This window comes from Chenopodium quinoa, unplaced genomic scaffold (assembly GCF_001683475.1).
Source record: "Chenopodium quinoa cultivar QQ74 unplaced genomic scaffold, ASM168347v1, whole genome shotgun sequence".
In the NCBI taxonomy this organism is placed as follows: domain Eukaryota; kingdom Viridiplantae; phylum Streptophyta; class Magnoliopsida; order Caryophyllales; family Amaranthaceae; genus Chenopodium; species Chenopodium quinoa.
In genome coordinates this window covers 3,240,244-3,263,788 of record NW_018745105.1, presented here as the reverse complement: position 1 = coordinate 3,263,788, position 23,545 = coordinate 3,240,244, and the positions used below count along the sequence as shown (strand labels likewise).

The window sequence follows — 23,545 nt, the reverse complement described above, 5'->3', positions numbered from 1 at the left end:
GAACACTTCCTCGAAAAAGCAGTCGGCCAAAAGAATCAACAGGCCGACAGCTCCGATACAGATGATGCAGTCGTCTACACCATTGCAGGCGGCTTCTCAGGAGGCGGCCCCACTATTAGGGGCAACAAAGACAATATCAGACGGTTAGATGTAAATTCCGTTCACCAAGAACGGCCCTCCAAATATTCATTTCCTGAGATTGTCATCACTGAAGAAGATCTAGGAGGGGTAAGAGGGCCGCATGACGACCCTATCGTTATTGAATGTAAAGTGGCCAACCAGAGAGTTGGTCGAATCCTCATAGATACCGGAAGCTCCTCAGATCTCATCAGTAGCAAATGTCTGTCGAAACTAAAATATCAGACTGATTGCATACATCCGGCATCCCACCCTTTAGTAGGGTTTGGAGGAGGAGTCGTCCACCCAGTGGGACGAGTGGATTTACCCATCCGCCTGGGCGAAAAAGGGGAAGGACGACACATGGTAGTCCGGTTCCTGGTAGTAGAAGAACTCTCGGCCTACAACATGATTCTGGGACGACCAACCCTGAATAATTCCAAGGCTGTTATAATCCCATCTCTTATGTTGCTCAAGTTTGAGAGGGATAATGGAACAGTCGGGTCCCTAAGGGGAGATCAGAGGATGGCCCGAGAGTGCTATCTCTCGGATGTCAAGCCCACTGTTATGGCCACTGGGTCGAGAGGTAAAAAAATAGACCTTGACAATGTCAAGGAGAGTGCGCCTGTTCAAGAAGCAGGCGGCAAGAAGAGAAAGGCATCCCAGACAGCGGCCGCAAGAAAAGACAGAAAATAGCAATCATTAGTAGAGGAGCGGTTGGATGAATTCCGCCCTCAGCCGGCTGGTGAGCATACGGACCTGATCTTAGACGACTCGCGTCCTGACCGAATAGTCAAAGTTGGGACGGCTGCTCTGAGAGTCCTGGGTGACGACTTTCACAAACTATTGAAAGAATACAAGGACATCTTTGCATTTGAAGTCCATGAAATGCCAGGCATTAGTCCTGATCTGGCGGTACATAAACTGGCCGTGGATCCGAAAAAGAAGCCGGTACGGCAGAAGAAGCGGAACCATGGCGAAGAAAGAAGTCAGGCGGCAGCCGCCGAAGTTAAAAAATTACTTAATGCAGGGTTCATTCGGCAATGTTACTTCCCAGACTGGGTTGCAAATGTGGTGCTTGTTAAAAAGCCGAATGGCACCTGGCGAATGTGTGTAGACTACACAGACTTAAACAAGGCGTGCCCCAAAGACAGTTACCCTCTGCCTAAAATTGATAACCTGGTCGACTCAACAGCCGGCCATGCTTTGATGAGCTTTATGGACGCCTACTCTGGTTTCCATCAAATTCCTTTATGGAAGAAAAATCAGGAGAAGACGGCCTTCGTCACTGATCAGGGGTTATACTGTTACACGGTCATGCCGTTTGGTCTTAAGAATGCCCCGGCCACTTTTCAGCGAATGATAAACACTGTGTTCTTTGATCAAATTGGGAGAAATGTCGAGGCATATATTGATGATATGATTGTCAAGTCTAAACTTCAGAAAGATCATCTGTCGGACCTCCGAGAAACTTTCGCCACACTCAGGCGGCACCATGTCATGCTCAATCCCAAGAAATGTGTCTTTGGAGTTGAGTCTGGGAAATTTCTCGGATTCCTTATCAATCATAGAGGAATAGAGGCAAACCCTGAGAAGGTGCAGGCGGTCATTGACATGCAGTCGCCTCGTACCATCCGAGAGGTTCAGAAGCTAACAGGTTGTTTGGCGGCCTTGGGAAGATTTCTAAGCCGATCAGGCGACAAATGCCTATACTTTTTCCAGGCAATTAAGAAAAAGGCAAGGTTTGAATGGGGGCCGGATGCTGAGGCGGCCTTCCAGAAATTGAAAGTTCACTTGCATTCCTTGCCGAGGCTGGTCAGCCCTTTGCCCAAAGAAGTACTCTACATGTACCTGACCGTCTCTGATCATGCGTTAAGCGCTGTTCTCCTTGCTGAAAGAGACGGCTGTCAGCTCCCGGTCTACTTTGTCAGTCACGTACTGAAAAATGTCGAGTTGAGGTATCCCTTAGTGGAGAAATTTGGTCTTGCACTCTTCATGGCTGTTAAAAAATTGAAGCCCTACTTTTTGGCACATGCAGTCGTCGTGTATACAGACCAACCTATCAAGCGGCCACTGACCATCATGGAGTCGTCAGGCCGAATGATCAAATGGGCCATAGAAATACAGAGCCTCGAAGTTACCTTCGAGCCTAGAAAAGCAGTGAAGGGGCAAGCCTTTGCTGACTTTATTGTTGAGATGACTCGTCCTCCTGACTCTCAAGTTCCAGACCAAATCAGGAAGGTATATGTGGATGGAAGCTCTACTTCAAATGGTTGTGGAGCAGACGTCATATGTCAGTCGCCAGAGGGCGACAGGTACGAGTATGCTCTACGCTTCAGTTTTCAGGCCTCAAACAATGAGGCAGAATATGAAGCTTTACTAGCAGGAATCCGCATGTGCAAGGCGGCAGGGGCAAGAAAAATAGACGCCTGTTCCGATTCACAATTGATAGTGAGTCAGTACAATGGCAAATACGAAGCAACCCATCCGGCCATGATCAAGTATTTACAGGCGGTCCGACAAGCAGTCGGCTCCCTTGAGGATTTCCATCTGACCCAAGTGCCGAGATCAGAAAACAACCAGGCGGATGCAATTTCAAAATTAGCATCATCCGCCTCCTGTGATACTCCTCGAACTGTTTTTTGGGAAGTAATGGAGAAGAGAAGCATCGAGGAAGACCCTATTGGAATCCTAGACAGAAGCTCAACCTGGATGGATCCAATCAGGGCATATCTGACAAACGGTACCCTGCCGGATGATCATCAACAGGCGGCAGCACTGAAAAAACGAGCAACCAGTTTTGAAATAATAAAGGGAGAACTTCACAAAAGGGGGTACCTTCAACCCTTCTTAAAGTGTGTTACTCCAGAAAAGGGACGAGAGATACTAGACGATCTTCACTCTGGTTACTGTGCTTCCCATATAGGCGGTAGGACGCTTGCTCAACGGGCAAGGCGGCAGGGCTACTTTTGGCCTACTTTAGAAGCAGATGCAATGGAGATGGTGAAAAATGTGACAAGTGCCAAAGGTTTGGCAAGCTAATTCACCGTCCGGCTACTGACCTCACTACCATTCATAGCCCACTACCGTTTGCTAAGTGGGGCATGGATATTCTGGGTCCATATACGCCTGCTACAGGCGGAAGGAGGTACATACTTGTTGTCGTCGACTACTTCACTACATGGGTAGAGGCAGAGGCTGTAAAGGGAATCAAGACGAAGGATGTAATTTCATTCATTTGGAAAAATGTCATCACTCGGTTCGGGGTTCCCATGTCTATGGTTTTTGATAATGGTCCCCAATTTGAGACGCCTGTTCTCAAAAGCTGGTTGGGTGACCAAGGAATTGCACACTACTTTGAATCTGTCGGCCGTCCACAAGCAAACGACCAGGTAGAAGCCTTTAATAAAATCATCTCAGACGGTCTCAAGAAAAAGATTGAACGAGCAGGCGGCCTATGGGCGGATGAATTACCACATGTTCTCTGGGTCATTAGGACGACTGAAAAAGGGGCGACTGGAGAAACTCCATTCCTCCTAACTTATGGTGCGGAAGCTGTTCTTCCAATAGAACACTACGAGCCGACTCTTCGAGTAATGCTATATGACGAAGAGGCAAACTGGGAAGCCATGCGCCTGGCATTAGACTCACTTCCTGAAAGGAGGGGCAATGCTGTCTTGCGCCATGAAATTTACCGCCTGAGAATGACTAGATCATACAACAAAAAAGTACACAGGCGTCCACTCAAAGTGGGGGACTTTGTACTTAGAAAAATGGAAGCAGTTGGAAGGGCTAATGAGTCTGGCAAACTAAGTCCCAACTGGGAAGGACCCTACCGAATCTGTGAAGAGGTCAGGGACGGTACCTACCGTCTGGAAACACCAGATGGCCAACCGTTGCCTCGAACTTGGAATATAGATAATCTTAAGAAATATTTCTTTTGAATGATATAAATAGTCAAGGGCTACTTAATAAAAGTTTGCATACTTAATATTCAATTTTGTACTAAGAGGGGCATGCCTACTGACAAACAGTCGGCTACTCTCCATGTTTAATTTTTATTCTTACTTAAGAGGGGCAGGCCACCTATACATTTACAGTCGCCTACTCTCCATTGAGTATTTCACTTTATCATCAGAGGGGCATGCCGTCTGTACCTTTACAGTCGGCTACTCTCCATTGAGTATTTCACTTTATCATCAGAGGGGCATGCCGTCTGTACCTTTACAGTCGGCTACTCTCCATTGAGTATTTTACTCTATCTTCAGAGGGGCATGCCGTCTGTACCTTTACTGTCGGCTACTCTCCATTGAGTATTTTACTCTATCTTCAGAGGGGCATGCCGCCTGTACCTTTACAGTCGGCTACTCTCCATTTAATATTTTACTCTATCACCATAGGGGCATGCCGTCTGGATATATAGTCGGCTACTCTCCATAGAAGAGGGCCGACTGGTTCCAAAGCACACAGCCACCCCCCTTATACTTAGCTAAAAATGATCAGGGCCTGGCCGACCCTGTGCCTAAACAGGCGGCTACCCTCCTCTTACTTAGCACCTACGTTCACCAAGAACTAACCAAGACCACAAGCCGAATGATCAGTCCAGGCGCCAAGCCAACTGATCCAATCTTTAAACTAATACGACCTGTCCCAACATCATAGCAGGCGTCCGGCGGCATCCCTCCGGATGAAATTCGTCGCAGAGAGCAGCTCCCTTTTAGGTGGAACATTGCTCTATAAACTAATTACACGGCACCTATACGACTGTCCCCAAGGGCAACCACGTAGCCGTTTTTGAGACAAGGATAACTCTATCACTAACCAAACCAGTTGTAGCAGTTGACATCTGAGTCAGATGACCGCCTGTATTACTTGGGATAAATGCAGGGGGTACCTCTTGAGTTAATAGCCAACAAACATTGGCGAATCAAAAGGTTCAGCCAGCCTCCGCCGCCTGGTACCTTTACTACTCAAGCAGAAGTGACGGCGACTGAGTAACACCAAAGTTAACTCATAGTCACTCTCTCAAACTTAGTATGGAGCCTAAAAGGTATGAGTCGTCCGCCTGTTTTTAGCAAACAGGGGCTCTCAACCACTACTCCTGCTTGGTTAACAACCTATGAGTTAAAAGCCAACAAACATTGGCGAATAAAGGGGAACAACCGGTACCCACCGCTTGATACCTCTACTACTCAGTTACTTGGCGACTAGGTAACAATCATGTTTACTTGGTCACTCCTTAAAAATTTAGTATGAAACTAAAAAGGTGTTCATACAGCACCTGTTCACACTAAATTAAATATGGCGGGGAACAGTCGGCCTAGATGGCCTAAAGTCTCTAGCCTAAAAGCATGACAAGTAGGAAACCACTTTCCTACTTGGTTAATTTTACAACTGACAGGACCGCCTGCCTAAAGGGGATCCAGTCTTTAAAATGGTTCGAATACCGATTGGATAAATGGCCGACTGATCGTCTAGCCTGGAAACAGACAACCAGTCGTCCAGGGGCATAGGCGGCGTGACTAACTATCCGTACCTGTCTGCAACTATCGGCCATGTAAAACAGTCGGTATAGTGTACAATTGGATATCAGAATATTCAATACTTAAACAAATTGAAGCAAAACAAAAATATTCATTAAAAAGAAGCCGGTCATTAAAGACAGGCAAAATATTCAGAGCCCCGGCCCCCTGGCCGGGTAAATACAAACAAACGGCACGCAGGTCGGGGAAAGAAGACATAAAGCTTATAAAGGGGGCAGATCTTCAATATTAGCAGCTGCCGCCTGGTTAGCACTCTTTTTGCTAGACTCGGCTTCAGCTGCATCCTTCTTTGATGTATTAACCCAAAGCGGCACAAGCGCCACCACCGGCTGCTCCTCCTCCTCTAGTGCCTCTTCCTCAGCAGCCGCCAGGATCTCTTGATTATATCTATCAGAACACTGGCGGTACGTTTTTTCCCAGGAGGCAAAGTCGGCATTGGGGAAGAGGCGGCCCCAAGTCATGCGCTGGATTTGAGCAGAGTCTTCCATCATCTCCCGGACCAGCTCTTTCTTTTCTTGCTCGGCCTTTTCCGAGAGCTCCTGAGTAAGACTCTTCTCCTGGGTCACCAGGCGTACCTTTACGCTCGCCAAGGATTTCTCCAAGGTTTCGTATGAGGACATCTTTTGGCGAAGAGGTATCAGCTCGGCCTTGAGGTTGTTGATGGTCGCCTCCAGCTCGCTATTCCTCTTCTGGGCTGCCTCTAACTGAGCCCGGATAGCGGCGGTAGCCTGCGCCTGATAATAAAGAATATCAATGGTCAGAACTTCATTTTGGGCAATTTGAAACATTGCCTTATCACAGTCAGAGGCGGCCATAGCTTTTGCAGCCTTTACCTCTTTGTTCTTCCGGTCAAGCGGCTTACGAAGGCCGTTCACTCGGAGCAGGGCCTAAGTAAAAAGGGGAACAGGCGTCAGTTTCCAAACAAAAAAGAAAACAGGCGTCCTGGAATTCAAATACTCAAAAATATGCTAAGTATACCTCAGCAAGGACCCCTGTAATCCCGTCTAGGTCAAGGGTGCCGACACCCCTGACCGCCTCCCTTTCAGCTGGAGGAACGACTTTGATCATAGACTTGGCCACTTCGACCAAGTTAGGCTCCTGAGGGCCGGCTGCATCAAGCATAAACAAACGGATTAGACCTAGTAAAGAGGGAGCAAGTCTAAAATTTACAAGGACAATTTCATACTTCTAGGTGGCCCAGCTGGAGTTTTAGAAGAAGTGGCTGGTTGTTTCTAAGTCGCCGCATGTTTTCTGGCAGAACCAGGAGAGCTCGCAACAGTCGTCCTCCGGGCCTTGGGGTCCGGCTGTTGGGAAGAAGAAGCTCTTGGAGCGCCCGTCTAAAAAAGAAGAAAAGAGTCAGTATATGCATAAACACAACTCCAAAAAGAGGGTGAAAGGTTCGAAGCCCACCAAGGGTGCCCCCTTGTTGGGGGAGTCGGTTGAAGACTGTTGCATGATGGAGGCCCGCAACATGGCTGCCGCAGTCTTGGAGGCGGTAATTTTGCTCATGGCGTCCGCTGCAAAAACAAATAGCAAAGTTAATAAAAGTCATAACAAGAAATGCATGGAACAACAGAGTATTCGACAGGCCGGCTACCTCTTGAGCACCGACTGCTGAGGCCACAGGCGGCCAAAAAGTACTCGTCGTAGAGCCATTTGAAGCTCGGGACGCAGTGCAGGGGTACTTGCTCTCGTACCCCTGAAGTAGAGTTCACCTTCGACTCTACTTTGAAGAGTCCTTTATCTAGGATCTCTTTCTTAGCCTTGGGGGGAACAGGCGGCATGCTGCGGCCGCCTGCAAGAAGGGGTGGATTCCTGTTCCACCTGTTGAAGCGCTTGTTCAGCTCTGTTTCTGAACTCTCAATGATAAGGAAGGTGCTCCGCCAGTCCTTCCATTTGTTTGCTTTACCTCTCGTCATGAGGTAGCCCCTGTGGCTCGTCAATTGATACCAGCCGGTACCGCCTGCCTTAGGGGTCCGGCTGAGGTAGTTCATGTGGGCGAAAGCCTCGAAGTTCGGCTCCACCCCGTGCAGTTCGCACCCGGCCACATAGCCGAGTACGTTGACCCAGGAGTTCGGGGCTAACTGCCATAACCCCAACTCATACCCATCCAAGATCCGCTGAACAGCCGGATGTAGTGGGAAGCGCAGCCCAGCCTTGATGGCCGCCTCGTAGCAGCCAAAGCAGGCGCCATCATAACTGGTACCAGCCGGCCAGACGACTGTGTCTTCTGGATCCGGCACGAACACTAAAAAGTCGGGGCCCATTGTGTGGTTTGCGATAAAGCTCTCCACTTTCTCTTGCATGGCCGTGATCCGGCCCCGAGGTACCGTGCAGTAGTAGGGGGTATTTTGCTCTCGGTGAGAGGCGGATGGCTCCGCCCAATCGTCCCCCTTCTCAACTGCGTGAGAAAGCCTCGCCTCTTGTAGGCGACTGTTTTTCTCTTCTGTGTCTAGAGAAGCATGGCCAGAAGAGCTAGACTCGGAATCGTCCTCTGACGAGTCCGAAGAGGACGACTTCTCCCCTCTCCCGGAGGGGCCCGCCTCCTCTCCTTTAAAAGGAGCAGGAGAGAATGTAGAATTGTCAACTGTAAAATGGGAAGGGGTCACTTTGACTCCTCCCTCAGAACTTCCGGCTTTCAAGCCGCTTTGTTTCACTTCCACATCTGGCGCCTGGTCAGATGTTTCACTAATCGGCACCCTGTGGGAGGAGCCGTCTGAGTTTGAGATCCTGGCAGTCTTTTTTGTTCTGGCCATCATGCTCTGCATAGACACAGATACAGTCGGACTTTGTATAAAGGGAAAAGATGGGTCCAGAAAAGGGCAGGCGGCACTCCTAGTCCTAGATTCAGCCGTCCCCGGTGACCGGCTGATCACTAACCTAGGTCGTGTCGTGTGCTTCCGTGGTGCCATTTCAAAAAAGAATAAAGTAAAGAGAAAATTAAGAGTAAGAGAACCGACGGTTACCTGAACGAGTGACGATTGATGAAGTTCTGAAAATCCTTTGCAGTCAGCTTGTCAGAGCAGGCGGTAGGCAGAAAGGGTCCAAAATGTCAGAGCAAGTTCAGGGGTCCGAATGTTCTCTCACAAAGTTTTCAAGTGTGAAAATGACCGAAGTCAACACTCCTTTATATAGGCGAAGTGAGAAGGCGAAGGGTCACTTCCAGAATTTAAAATTTTGGCGGGAGAATCTCTCGGCCTATCGCCGAGTGACACCTGTAGCAGGTCGTCGCCTGTTACAGGGCGATACCTGTCACAGGTAACACGTGACCAGTCACGTGCCACCTGTTAGGGGCAAATGATTAGGGGATTTTGCTCCCACCAATCGGAATGCGCCACGTGGGCCAATCAGGTCCTGCCAAGTGTCCCCCAGTTGGACCTCTCAGGGCTTGCCACGTGGCACACGCTTATTCGTCCACCCTGGACTTATTATGTCATGACACGTGGCATACTCCATGCCTAATGGAGAAGCCGGTCACCTAGGCCCAACTTCCGAGGGAAGCCCAATCAGCCCAAGGTTAACCTAAACCTAGATTGGCACGTTTGCCGAGGTTATAAATACCTCCCTTAATCCTCATTAAGGGAGAGGACGCGAACAACGCAGATTACACACATTAAACACTCTCACCTAGAGAGACCCAATCACTTTAATTTCCGCATTAATTACTCCTTAATCAAGTACTAACTTGACCGTTGGAGGCGGAGCTCCCACCACCAGGAGTCTCCGCTGTTTTGCAGGTACAGGAGTCCGGTTCCAGTCTCGGAATTGTAACTCTCCCGCAAGACATCAGAAAACCCCGAAACAGTTCCCTTTCACCTATGTCGACTGTTTTTACGACGGAGGTTGGCGAGTTCCAACCTCGTCGATTGCAATGACTTTTTTATGCTGCAACTGTTGGGGTGTGGGCAACCCTTGGACAGTTCAAAGACTTTGTAAATGGAGTAGAACTATTAGCCCGGATTTAGTTTTCCTTTCGGAGACTAAAATTAGTAAGGAAGCAGTGGAAGGAATTAAAGTCGGAATTGGCTATAGTAGTGCTTTTGGAGTTTCTAGTAGGGGGAAAGCAGAAGGTTTATGTATGTTTTGGAATGATGATGTCGTGGATTTTAAAATTATTTCTTTTTCTCAGAACCATATATGTGGGGATGTGATTAAGGGAGGACAAGGTGGAGATTTGTTGGTGTGTATGGATGGCCGGAGTCCGGAAAGTAGCACCAAACTTGGAACTTAATTCGACACCTTTGTGAGGAGGCAGACTGTCCAGTTGTGTTGGGTGGGGATTTTAATGAAATTTTATCTTCTGATGAGATTGAGGGAGGGGTGGACCGAGAAAGGAAGGAGAAACAAGGGTTTAGGGATGTACTTGATACATGTGAGCTTCGAGATCTTGGTTACAAAGGCCAATGGTGGACTTAGGAGCGTGGGAAGACGGTGAGAACTCGAGTTCGAGAGAGAATTGACAGGTTCATTGCCTCATCTTCTTGGGAAAATATTTATCCTCGTGCCTCTGTTGAAAACTTGATGAAGTTTAGCTCTGACCATGCACCTATAGTCTTGCGTTTAACTCCTAAAGCTCGAAAAAGGCGCAAACGAACCAAGACTTTCAGGTTCGAAACGGCATGGCTTTTTGATGAGTCATGCGAGGTGGAAGTGAGGAAAGCTTGGCACTCCGTAGAGGGCAGGGACGTAGTTGGGAAGCTTGGGGCTACGGGTAGTGTGTTGAGTACTTGGAGCAAAGAGAAATTTGATGATTTGGGGAAGCAAATTGAGGAAGTTGAGGCAGCCCTAAAAGAGGTTCAACATGACCGTGTTACAACTGAAACTTGCGAGAGGAGTATGGAACTTGAGCAAAAATTAGATGATTTGTATCGAAAGCATGAAGCTTATGGTTCTTAAGATCCCGAGTACTTGAGGTTAGGGATGGCGATAAGAACACGAGTTACTACCATCACAAGGCATCACAACGAAGAAAACGTAACACGATCGAAGGATTGTATGATGGAGATGGAATGTGGCAAGAAGAGGACGAGCTCTTTGAAGGGATTGTTAGTGGATTTTATTCGAACTTATTCACCTCTTCAGACCCCTCAGTAGACAATATTCAAAAGGTTCTACAGCATGTTAAACCAGTCATAATGGAGGCTGACAATGCAGATCTTCTACGGCCATACACAAAAGACGAGGTCTATGCGGCCCTTCTTCAGATGCACCCGTGCAAAGCCCCTGGCCCGAACGGGATGCATGCTATCTTCTATCATAAATTTTGGCACATTATAGGTGATGATGTTTTAAATTTTGTTCGTAATGTTTTATGTGGCATCTCTACTCTGGACCATGTGAACAACACTAACATAGCTCTTATTCCGAAAGTGAAATCACCTACTAGTTTGTCAGAGTACCGCCCTATAAGTCTGTGTAATGTGCTTTTAAAATTAGTTTCAAGGTTATTGTTATCCGTTTGAAGTCTATCCTGCCGAATGTTATTACAGAAAATCAAAGTGCTTTTGTTCCAGGTCGATTGATAACTGATAATGCTCTTATTGCCTTAGAATTGTTTCATACTATGAGAAATAGGAGCCAGAGCAGGAAAGGGTTGATTGCTTTGAAACTTGACATGAGTAAGGCTTATGATAGGGTTGAATGGGATTTTTTGAGAAAGCTTCTCCTCACTATGGGATTTGACGGTAGATGGGTCAACTTGGTGATGCATTGTATGACGTCGGTAACATACTCCTTTATAATCAATGGGAGTGTATGTGGGAAGGTTACCCCAACCCAGGGTTTGAGGCAAGGAGATCCACTCTCTCCCTACCTTTTTATTTTGGTTGCTGATGCTTTTTCCCATATGTTACAGAATAATGTTCGAATTGGTGAGCTCCATGGGGTTAAAGCAAGTAGGAGTGGCCCTGCTATCTCTCACCTTTTGTTTGCAGATGACAGTTTTCTTTTCACTCGAGCGACTCGGCAGGAATGTGAAGTTATAGTTGATATTCTCAACCAATATGAAGTAGCATCTGGTGATCAGAAAATTAATTTTGAAAAGTCGAAAGTGTCGTTCAGTAGAGGGGTAAGTGTGGAGAAGCAAGAGGAGCTTATAGGGGTTCTTAATATACGTATGGTTGATCGTCATAGCAAATATTTGGGAATCCCTACGATAGTAGGGAGATCAAAGAAAGCCATTTTTGGAGCGCTACTTGACAGAATTTAGAAACAGTTGATGGGTTGGAAAGAAAAATTACTCTCGAGGGCCGGAAAGGAAGTTTTATTGAAAGCAGTGATCCAAGCGATCCCGACATATTTAATGGGAGTTTATAGATTTCCTTCTTCTATGATTCAAAGAATTCGTTCGGCCATGTCAAAAAATTTTGGGGTTCGGGTTCTCAAAGGAAAATTCACTAGAAGTCATGGGACTTTATGTGCACGCCAAAATGTTTTGGGGTTATGGGGTTTAAAGATCTAGAAGTGTTCAATGTTGCCTTGCTAGGGAAACAAGCCTGGAGGCTCGTTCACAAAGAGGACTCTCTCCTTAGTAGAGTGATGCAAGCTAAATACTACCCTAACAGCTCCTTTATTAATTCGTACTTGGGCACTTCTGGGATTTATTCTTGGAATAGCATATGGAGTGCTAAGGCATTGTTGAAAGAAGGGTTAATTTGGCGTATTGGCAATGGTACCATGGTTAATATATGGAGAGACTTGTGGGTTGCAGATGATGAGGGCAAATTTGTTACAAGTCCGGAAGTAGATGGATTGAACACTGTGAATGATCTTATTGATTTCTCTAGGATGAAGTGGAATTAGGAGATTATCTCCTCTAATTTTAATGACAGAGATACTGAGTGCATTCTTTCAATCCCTCTGGGTTCACAAGCTTCGAAGGACACTATCACTTGGGCTTTTTCGAATGATGGTATGTACTCAACGAAAACATCTTACATGCTTGGTACTGGATGTAATTTTGATCAATTTCATCAGGTGTGGGTTGCTTTATGGGGACTCGAGGCTTCATCAAAAGTCCGACACTTTCTGTGGCGTTTGTGTACAAATACGCTGCCATCTAAGAGCCTTTTGAAATACCGTCATATGATTGATGTTGCTAGTTGTCCGTGGTGTGGAGAGGAGGAAGAAACTGCTGCCCATGCTATATTTCATTGTGTGCGTGTACAGGATCTTTGGGCAGAGAGCGCGTGTGGTGTTGCTGTGCTACAGGAAGGGGAAACAATGTGTGATGTTCTGGTGCGTTGGGGTGAGCTAGGGGGGAAGGTTAAGCAAAGGGCTGTTATTCTTGCTTGGGTAATTTGGATGGAAAGGAACGATAAAGTTTTTAGTGGTAAAATCACCCCTAATGAAGTACTACTTGCACGAGTCCACAAAGCAGTAGAAGAGCACGGACTATATAGCAAGAAGGTGTATGCCATTTCAGCAGCAAAATCGCAATCCAGCAGCAACAAATGGAACCCTCCACCAGATGGGATCATTAAGCTTAACTCAGACGCATCTTTGAGCGAGGAAGGCTGGGTGGGTATGGGAGTTATTGCTCGTGATAGTGAAGGGAACGTGTTATTTGCTGCTACGCGCAGAGTCCGAGCTTGGTGGCCCCCTGAGATCGCTGAAGGGAAGGCTATGCTTCTCGCTGTGAAGCTAGCTAAGAGGTATGGGTATGATAATATTATTCTCGAGTCTGATAATCAAGTCCTCATCAATCGTCTAACAAAAGCCTTAGTTTATTTATCAGATTTTTGATGTAGTGTTGGAGGATATTCTGTCGATTAGTAGTGCTTTTATGTCTTTTCTTTGGTCTCATGTTAGAAGGGATGGCAACATTGTAGCCCATCACCTTGCTAAGCTAATGCCATTTGGTGTTGAACAGATATGGGTGAATCATTGTCCTGTAATGATCTCCCCTTATGTACTCTCGGACAAATTGTCCATTGATTGATTAATGCATTAGCTCGGCTTCCCCTCAAAAAAAAAAAATTAAACAACATTAATAATCTGTAAAAAAAAAATAATAATAATAGTTGTGACTTCTAATTCAATGAACTAGTATTATATGTAAAGTCAAGCTTTCAAGAAGATTATTATTAATGGACAGTTAAATTTTTGTAATGTCTTAAGTTACGTATAACATGTCTTATCTAAGTATTTTATTACTTATTTCGGATTAGATTAGAAAAAAGAAAATTTGAAGTCATATCATATCGATTGCAAATAAAATAAGTTTTTCTATTTACATACTTAAAAAAACAAACATCAATACAAATTTAATAAGACCCATTTTTTCTTTAAAAAGAAAAAAGAAAAGAAAACTCATCTATAATATTTGTATCCTTATGAATTAGCGCACATAAAAGGACATCATTTAGTTAATTATACAATCAGATCAGATCAAAAAATATATGTTATGAACAGATCAAATAAACAAAAAATAAGGAGAACTAAGCATAATATTAGTTGTTGTCTATATTAAAACTAAGTCTATGTACGTGTATATGCATTTTAAAACATATACAACAAATTGTATTAAATAAGCATTGAAAGCATTAAATTATAAGATAGAATTCAAAGAAGGATATTTTAGATATTTGAAGTGGACATGTGTATAATGTGATATGTATGGAGGGACACTCATAGAATATATAACAGTGGAATATTTGGAGGATTATGTAGATGGATACTTGCTCCTAAATGACGCCTAACGCCACTATTTATAATTGACGTAAGGAGGTGGAAGAAGTGTGTGAAAAATTTTACACAGTTGCTATTTAAATTGTCACATAAATCAAGAATTTTCATGAACATTTACCAATTCTACGTTTTTTCACAATTTTCCATCAATTTCTTGGGCTTATAGATATGATTTATTGGGCATATAGAATTTAGGCCACCTTAACCCAACACATTTAAATGGGCTTCCTAAGAAAACTTAACATGGCCCAACCCACTAGCTATAACTAGTCAAAAGGTGGTAATATCATATGATCGGGACTTCTGATCATCAACGTCTCAATCTTATGTTAAGTACAAGTCCATTTGATAGGCAATAGTAGATGGACAATAGTAGTCTAGTAGATGACATATTGACGATAATGTTAATGAAATTAATCAAATTATATGTCATATTGTTAAGAAATGAGAAGAACATGCATTTGCAAAATATGAATGAATATGCATAATGCATGTCTATGGTTGATGAAAAAAAATTAACATAAAAGTACTACATTAAACTTTTCATAAGTGTGTAAAAATTTACTACAGATTACCAATTCTAAAAGAAATACTTTGGAAAAAAAAAAGCTTTGAACATGGAGTAATTTTTATATTTTTAGAGATATGTGATGTATTGCACAAAATACAGCGTATTAGGAAATAATTTTAAATTGGAAGCTTTATTGCATCTAACACAAATTCTGTCTAATTCTTGTGTCTTAATAAGCTTGTTTGTCATCAACTTAAAACTAGCTATAATTGGTGTAATGGTAATCACAAAGTTTTATATGTGGCTGGCTACACCGTGTGACCAGTCACAATTTTATTTTTTTTAAATTCTTTTTCTCTCCCTTCTCTCTCCTCTTTTCTTCTTCTTCAAGCCCGAACTTTCATCTCATTTTCTCAGAGAACGTACACAAATTTCGCAACCGTCATCATCAATAGTCGTCTTCATGGTTCGTTCATCGGTGATTCGTTCGTCGGAGGTAGAGGTAGAGGTTTCGCTGGGAGGGTAGTGGTGGTTTGGTGACTCCGTCGCCGGAAAACGGTTTTTAAGGCCAAATTCAGCCATGAAAACTCTAGATCTAAAATTTCCGTGGTCGAATTTGGCCTTTTTAGCTATATTTGAAGTGATATTCAAAACCATTGTTAACATTTTAAGGTATTTGTTCGATTTGATTTTTTTTAATGGTTTAGTTGGATCGAGGTTAGTTTGTGGGTTAGGGGCTAGTGGCAAGGCGTTTAGGTTGGTAGTGGTTCGTTGGTGGTGGTTGTTAGTGGTAGTTTTTTGTTGGTGGTGGATAAGGGGTTACTAGATCCTATCAGGGGTTACTAGGTGGTCCTGTCAGGGGTTACTAAGTCGGCGATCAGGGGTTACTAGGTCGGCGATCAAGGGTTACTTGGGGAAACTAGGTCGGTTAGGGGTTACTTTGGGTTACTAGGTCGGCGGTCAGGGGTTACTAAGGGTTACTAGGTCGGTTAGGGGTTACTAGGTCGGTTAAGGGTTACTTGGTCAAGGATTACTAAGTCAGTCAGGGATTACTTTTGTCTTGGGGTTACTTTGTCCGGGGGTTACTTTGTCATTTGTTGATTTGGCACCCTGCCGCATGCCAGAAACGCATTGAATGGTAATTGGGACTACACTTGGTAGAGAGAACCCGTGTTCGATCCCCCACAACAACAATTGGGGGGGTGGGGGGGGAATTGATCCCCGAATCTGGATTAGCCCCAAAAAGGGTGAATCGGGTAGAACACAAAAGAAAAGAAAAAAAAAAAACTTAACTATAATTGTGCTTACTAGCAAATTAAGGTTTAATTAGTAGTTAAGTAAATATACAGACCTGTTCTCATTGATTGAGTTGAACTGAAATGAATACTTTATAAGAGAATGAAATTAGGAGCTGAACTGAACTGAATAAAATTTACTGAAAAAAAAATCAATAACACCAAAGAATATTACTTGTTCTAAAAAATATTTTAATTGACAACATTTTATTTCAATAAAGGTGAAAGTGGGGGCCTTATTGTTGCTTCTACACTCTCCAGATTTAAAGCTTCTCTATTTATCTCAAAATTTGTCATATGTACGAAAAAAAATTGCAAAATCTTTCATCCTTTATTAAATTTCTAAAACATCTCAACCATTAAAAAAAAAGTTTCAAATTTAAAAAACATGTAAAATAAAAAAGTAAACATGAATTATTATTTTATTTGGTTGATTGTGACTTGAATGTCTTCTAGAGTCTTTCCCTTTGTTTCTGGCACTAATTTTGCCACAAAGAGGACATTAAGGGCACAAGCTGCTGCATAGAAATAAAAGGTGCCTGAAATGAATAAATAAATAAATAAATAAACTTATATTTTCCCACCTAATGTATAGTCCATAATTAATTTTAAGCATAAAAGAAAAAAAAAAAAAAATACCTGCAGCACTGTAATTAAAGAAGAAATTAAAAGTGTAGGAAACTGCCCATGCACAAAACCAGTGCACCAAATTGACCAGACCTCCTGCTACCCCCTTCACATTTATTGGGAAAATCTGCAAGGATTAGCATAAGCATTAGCTTAACCGAAATCATTTAGATTAGGGCTCGAACGATGAATCCACAAAGTTATTCATAAGTGGCTAAACATCCAACTCAAAGCAAAGTTTGAAGCAAAAGGGTAGATACATAAACCATTTTGCATATTATTTTGCTTACAAACCTTTGTTATATGTATAATCTAACTTAAGAGTTTTTGGATGTTAAGCCACATGTTAATCAGTTATACATTTTCTTATCTCAGTTTTGAGACATTTACACAAGGTGATTAAAATGCAGCTCGAAAGTTGCAGAAAGGCGCCTTCATGTACAGTCAGTGGCGGACCCAGGAATTTCCGACTGTAGGTCACAATCGATAATCAAGTATGTAAAAAAAAAAAAATTACCGAACAACCAAATAATAGTACTAAAAGCAACCCTTGGAGTAAAAGCCATTGGATAGATTCAATTGAAGCTTCAAGTCGCTTCCTATATGCATTTGTACTCTCAGCGGGTTGTTTTGTCAAGGCTTGTGTGATGCTTGAATTTTGTTTCTTGAACAAATCCATAGCTAAAACAGCATTATTATGTGCACTCAAGTGTTTACCGACATGTTTTCTTATTAAATCCGATCGATTCCATGATTTGAAACCATCACTAACAAAAGCATCACCTCCAAAGGCATTTTCATCCTTGAATAGATAACAAGGGAAACAATAGGCAGCATCCTTTTCCACACTATACTCAAGCCAAGTCCAAGTATCAAACCACTTAGCACAAAAGCGACGATTTTTGCCAAAAATAGAAGTTTGAGGAAATGTAGTCTTTGGGCTGACAAGGCTTTCTTTGAATGTAAATTCTTCTCACTAAATCTCTATCATCTTTATGAAATTGACTCATTTTTCTCCTCTTTCCTGGATCTTGTGGAAGATTAGCAAATTCATGTTCACTTAATCTTTCACCAAAGATTGGGGCATTAGGAGAACATTGGCCTTGTTCATTTTGAGGGGAATTTTGAGTTGAATAATGAGATGGAGATGAAAGTTGTTCACTTTCTTGAGGTGGAGTTATAGTTTGTTCATTTTGTGTTGGATGTGGAAGAGAAGTTGGAGTAGGATTCTTTTTAGCAAAGAAGCTAGTAATGTTTTGCATTTCATTTGGAGTACGTTTTCTCTTCATTCTGAAATTTGAATAAATATTGAACTAAATCAAACAATATTCCCCAGAAAAATTATTTGAATAAATATTCAACTAAATCAAGCAATTTCACATAATGACATAATCACATAAATATATTACACAAAACACAATTACACAAAACAGATTTCACATAAGTTCAAGAGACAAGTAATGCAAATTTGATCAAAAATTCACAAAAAAAAAAAAAAAGAATCAATTGATGATTAGTTGATTACCTACCTTGCTAGGCGGAGGCGAACAGCGGAGCAGGCGGAGCAGCACTGCAGTAGGGCCACGGCCGGTCGGCCAGCACCGCAGCACGGCAGTCGGCAGCACTCAAGTCTCAGGCACTCAGCAAGACAGCAATTCAGCAAATTCAGCAGCACAGCCAACTACAAATTAACAAATCAACCAAAGTTTAAACCAAAGTTTAATAAAATTAACTAATTAGACTGAATTAAATTGAAGATTAGAAATTAAAAATAAAAATTAGAAATCAACTTACTAGCGAGTAGCGATTTCGAAATGCGATTATGCGAGAAGCCACGAAGAGGACGGAGTCCACGACCACCGACCACCAGGCGAAGAGAACGGTGGTTGCCTGGCTGGGACGAAGCGAAGAGGCGAACTGAAGAATGGAGATGAGGCGAAGAGGCGAAGAGAAGAAGGCTAGGGTTTGATTGTTTGAAGAAGACAAAAACTCGGGATTTCGGGAAGCTAATGTCAGTTTTTTTTTTCTTTTTTTTTTTCAAAAAATAACTTAAAATTTTTTTTTGGGCCTGGTGAGTCACTTGACCCACCAGGTCTAAGCCCAAGTCCGCCACTGTGTACAGTCGTTAAGTAAAGGCATCAAAGGATGTTAATGATAGTATAAAACATATTCTTGGGTTAACCATCCACTTAAGCTTTTGGTTGAGTTGATCATTTAACATAATATTAGCAGAGTGGGTGTGTGATAAAGTATAAAACATGTTCCTAGGCTTCAACCATCAGCTTAAGTTTTTGGTTGAGTTGATCCTTTAACAGTTAAGTTTTGAATTATAGTTGTACCTCTGCCATCATAACCCATGGAATCGCTCCAGCTCCAATAGAGAATGAGCCGATGTACAGCTGAGAGAATTGCAGATTATTAAAAAGTATCAGAGAAACAGCAGCAACATGACATATCATATTAGATTAGATGGCTTACCAATGCTCCTCCTAGGATTAGATACGGAGCCTCTGTCACGAAAAATCCAAAGCGCTGTATCACAATAATACCTCAGAATGATTAGAATCAATAACACTCTATAATACAATCATGTAATGTAGGAGAAAAATGTGTAGGTGTTTTATGGATGTATGAAATACCTTAGCTAAAAATGCTGATCCTACCAAAAAGCATCCAAAAAATGTTCCTGCAGATGAAACCTGCAATTCGAGTTATAATCTGAGTGCTCCGGTATGAAGAATGTTGCAAAGATTGAACTTACCAACAAGAGAGGATTACGTCCGCTTCTGTCCATCAGCACTGCACCAATTGCTGTTATAGGTATCTCCGTATCTGCATAAGAAACCATTTATTTATAATTTCATTTGCTAGTGTTCAATCTTAGCTTTCACAAACTAAGTCATACAATGATCTAAAATACCTGTATACTTGCATACATTATGATTCCGAATTTGCCTGAAGGAAAACCTGATATTGAATAATGTGATTGGAAAAATTAATCAACAATAATAACTAAATAGAAAAACTCTGGTGAGCTTATTGAACAGAAACATTTTTACACATTGTAAGTCCATTCTCTTACCTGCAGCAACAAACATTTCGCTTGCATAGAATCCCATGCCGTTAGCACCACCAAGTTGTTGCAAAAGCATAAGTCCAACCCCAATCTACAAACCAAAAGATGTTTTATGCAAATGATACTATATTATACGAAGTACATAAATAGCAAAGACTATTTTTCTTGATAATCAACGAAATATGTCTAAAAACTGTTGTGTGCAGTCAAAAATATGCTTCAGGTTGAAGCTTCAAAGTAAGATCTTTTTGGTTTTCTTTCATAATTAGAAAATTCTAGGTGTTAAGAATCTAACTGTGACTGAACGCTTATATCTCTGTTGGAAAAGATCCAGCATCCTGACTTTTGGCAAGTGTTCTATAGTTTCTATGTTTTCCTGTCATGAAAGAAAGTTAATCAATCACTTATTCAGCTATTTGGAGGACTTCTTCAAATCACTTTACATCAATGTGCTCTTATAATGTGATTATGATTAAGAATTTCACCTGAATTTCATATGCTTCAGTGGAAATATCAGCATCTTTCCCTTGAAGCATTCTCAGTGCAGTTTCGAACCTTTTCATTTTCCCTGCTTTTGCCTGCATTTTACTTTATTTTTCAGTACAGATGCACATACAGTTAGAGCCAATGACAGTCGTTACAGTCACATCTTACCAGCCATCTAGGTGATTCTGGTATGTAAATGAGACCGGCCAAAAGAATGATACACGGTGTGATTCCTTCAGAGTGCCAAAAATAGGGAAGCAAAAGAAAAGGCTAATATATCAGTGAGGCTTTTCAATTTGTCAAAATCAGTACTATTCATAATTTCATACACTTCAATGAGTATGTTATAGAGGAAAAATAACCTGTTAGTGCTAGCACTCGCCAGGTAACAATTGTTCCAACAAAACAAGCAGTTGAAGCTCCAGTCACAATCATAAGCTGCAAAAATAAGCACTATGAATCAATTCCTGCATTCCTTTTTCACATTATGCAGCTTAAATAGTGATTAGGCCATGTTAACATACCTGATTCAGTGTGCCTAAACCTCCACGGAGATTTTTGGGTGCGATTTCACCTATGTATATAGGTACCTAATAATATAAATAACATCAATACTATGCTGATATGACTCTATATTGACAGGGGATTATACAAAACAATACAATTTTGCAAAAGCCGAAAACATACCACATAAGAGGAAACTCCAATACCATAGCCAGTGAGAAACCTTCCAATGTCAAGTGAAATTGCCTCCTAAGATATCAAAAAAATGAGTAGAATGCAGTGTGATCAGTCTGCAAAATTGATCTCATTGCAAAGTAGCTAATATTATTGGAGATAAAATGATAAAGAGTGCACTTACCTGAGAGAAGTAAATTGCAACCCATCCTATAATGCATGAAACAGTTGACATAGCTAAAGCCTGTTTTTATTTAAACACAACAAATCAAGTATTTGATAGTCAAAGATGATGCAGAATTTCATTTCAATTGTAGGCATCAGAATGTTTGTTACCCCTTTTCGGCCAAAGTGATCAGCAATACGTCCACTGGTGGTTGCACCAAGCACAGCTCCAATGCTCAAAATAGAACCAAACAACGAAAACTGAAAGGTGCAGCAGAGGAAAATTTCATGAATGACACATGAAAGTCTATTCTCAGTCTCAGTCCATGTAGTAACTGATAAGACTTCTAAGGCTTGTTCAAAGTCAAGTACATGACTTTACTTATAAAACTTATGGCACTATTTCCATGACTCCAAATTGGTTGAACCAACTTGGTTTGCTCCTAATTTTCACTCCAAACATTTGGTGACATATTTTACAAAATTACAAAGGCATCAGCTTTATATTACCTCCTCCATAACATAATATTTGCAACGATTAGACATTTTCTACTCACACTTTATGTCAAATCGTTGCAAATAATGTGTAAAGGAGGTAGTATTACAGTGAGAGGTCTAAAAACTCTAAATCCTTAAATTCAATATATCTATCATTCATCAGTGTTGTAGATCTTTTTATTGCAATGGCTACAATGACATTAGACATTGGAAAAGCTTCTGTTGGTAGTTTGGTACTATATGTGCATTTTGAACTAGCCTTTATGTGGTACATTGTTATGAATGACTTAAATTCTTTCGAAAGTGATCATTATACACCGATCTAGGTACAACCAAGGCTATTTTTTGCTCGTAGCTCTCTTGTTTAGCTAGCTCCAAATTTACATACTACGTATGATCAAAATCTAACCTTGGGTGTCCCTAGAGCTAGGTACACCCAGATGTATAATGGAAATTGCGATTCTCCAAAACACCACCACTACAATCTATCTGGTTGATGATGGTGGCTTGGTGAGTGGTGAATTTGGTGTTATTATTGAAATAAATCAGAATCAAAAGGTTATGTGAAAAGAATCAAGAAAATGTAACTACCCCAGCTGGAAAGAGATCATTAGTACAATGCATATTTTACATTAACATCAAATCAGAAATTTATCTTCTTGGACTAAAGCCTTGTTTGATTCACCTTAAAAAAATAATATTAAGTAAAAACAATTTCAGTTCAGTAAAAATAAGTTCAGATCAGTAAAATTAATTTCAGTTCAGTAAAAATAATTTCAGTTCAGTAAAAATAAGTTCACTTCAGTAAAATTCAGTTTTCTTAAAGAAGAATTATAATTTCACTTCAGTAAAAATAATTTCACTTCAGTAAAAATAATTTAAGTTCAGTAAAATTAAGTTCAGTTCAGTAAAATTAAGTTCAGTTCAGCAAAATTAAGGTGAATCAAACAGGGCCTAAATTAAATGCATGATTATTTTCTTCATATAAAAGATACGTGTAGATTTTTGGCTCTCAGGCTTTTGCATTAGGCTCTCTAATCTGTGTTCGCTGATCACTGTCCAACAAGATATATAAAGTCTTAGGTGGAGTTGAGTCATAATAATTATCCCGAAATATTAAAAGGTATTCCTAAGCAAGTCTTACTGTAATATTTTATCACGAAATAATAAAAAATACTCAAAAAATCAATTCATCCTAGAGTGAACAAAATTGTTTTGATCTCACGACAAATTATTATGGCCCACGCTCATACAAGATGAACTGATTTTTATATTAAAAAAAAGGGGAAAATTTATCATGTGTCGTCTAATGGTAAGTTATTATGAAACCATCTCATATCAGATCATGCCACAAAATAATTTATGAATGCGAAAGTATAATTAGCTTAAGATTATTAAACTGCACTCACCTCTGCCACTTATAAGTTGAGGTCCTTAATTATAGATGTTTGAGTAGGTGCTGTATATCCAACCTATAAAAAATAACAAGCATTTTTTACTTTCAAACACAGATTTAATTAACAGTAAGTGATTAAATCATAAGAACTAAATGAACTTACACAAGAACCAAACTCAAAGGAGCCCATGACAGCAACCATAGTACTAATAAAAACAACTAAATTTGACCCTTTATCACCATTGCCTTGAGAAGAAGACTTGTTTTCGAGGCCATTGATCTTTCGATGCTCGATTAATGGCTCCTTAGCATCTTGCATAGCCTCTCTTGCACCAATTTCTTCGTCATGTTCAATAGTCATTTTGCGAAATAACTATTACAACCGGCTTTAGACGATAAGCAGAGTGAACTAACAAGTGACTCCTGCAAAGAGTTATATACCATGCAAATGCTAGTTTGTATTAA

General features: G+C 41.5%; 1 pseudogene; it reads right to left on the bottom strand.

Annotated features, from left to right (window-relative positions):
• Nucleotides 1-8,149: 8,149 nt before the first annotated feature.
• On the bottom strand, nucleotides 8,150-23,441 carry LOC110709952 (annotated as a pseudogene).
• Between the last annotated feature and the right edge of the window lie 104 nt (nucleotides 23,442-23,545).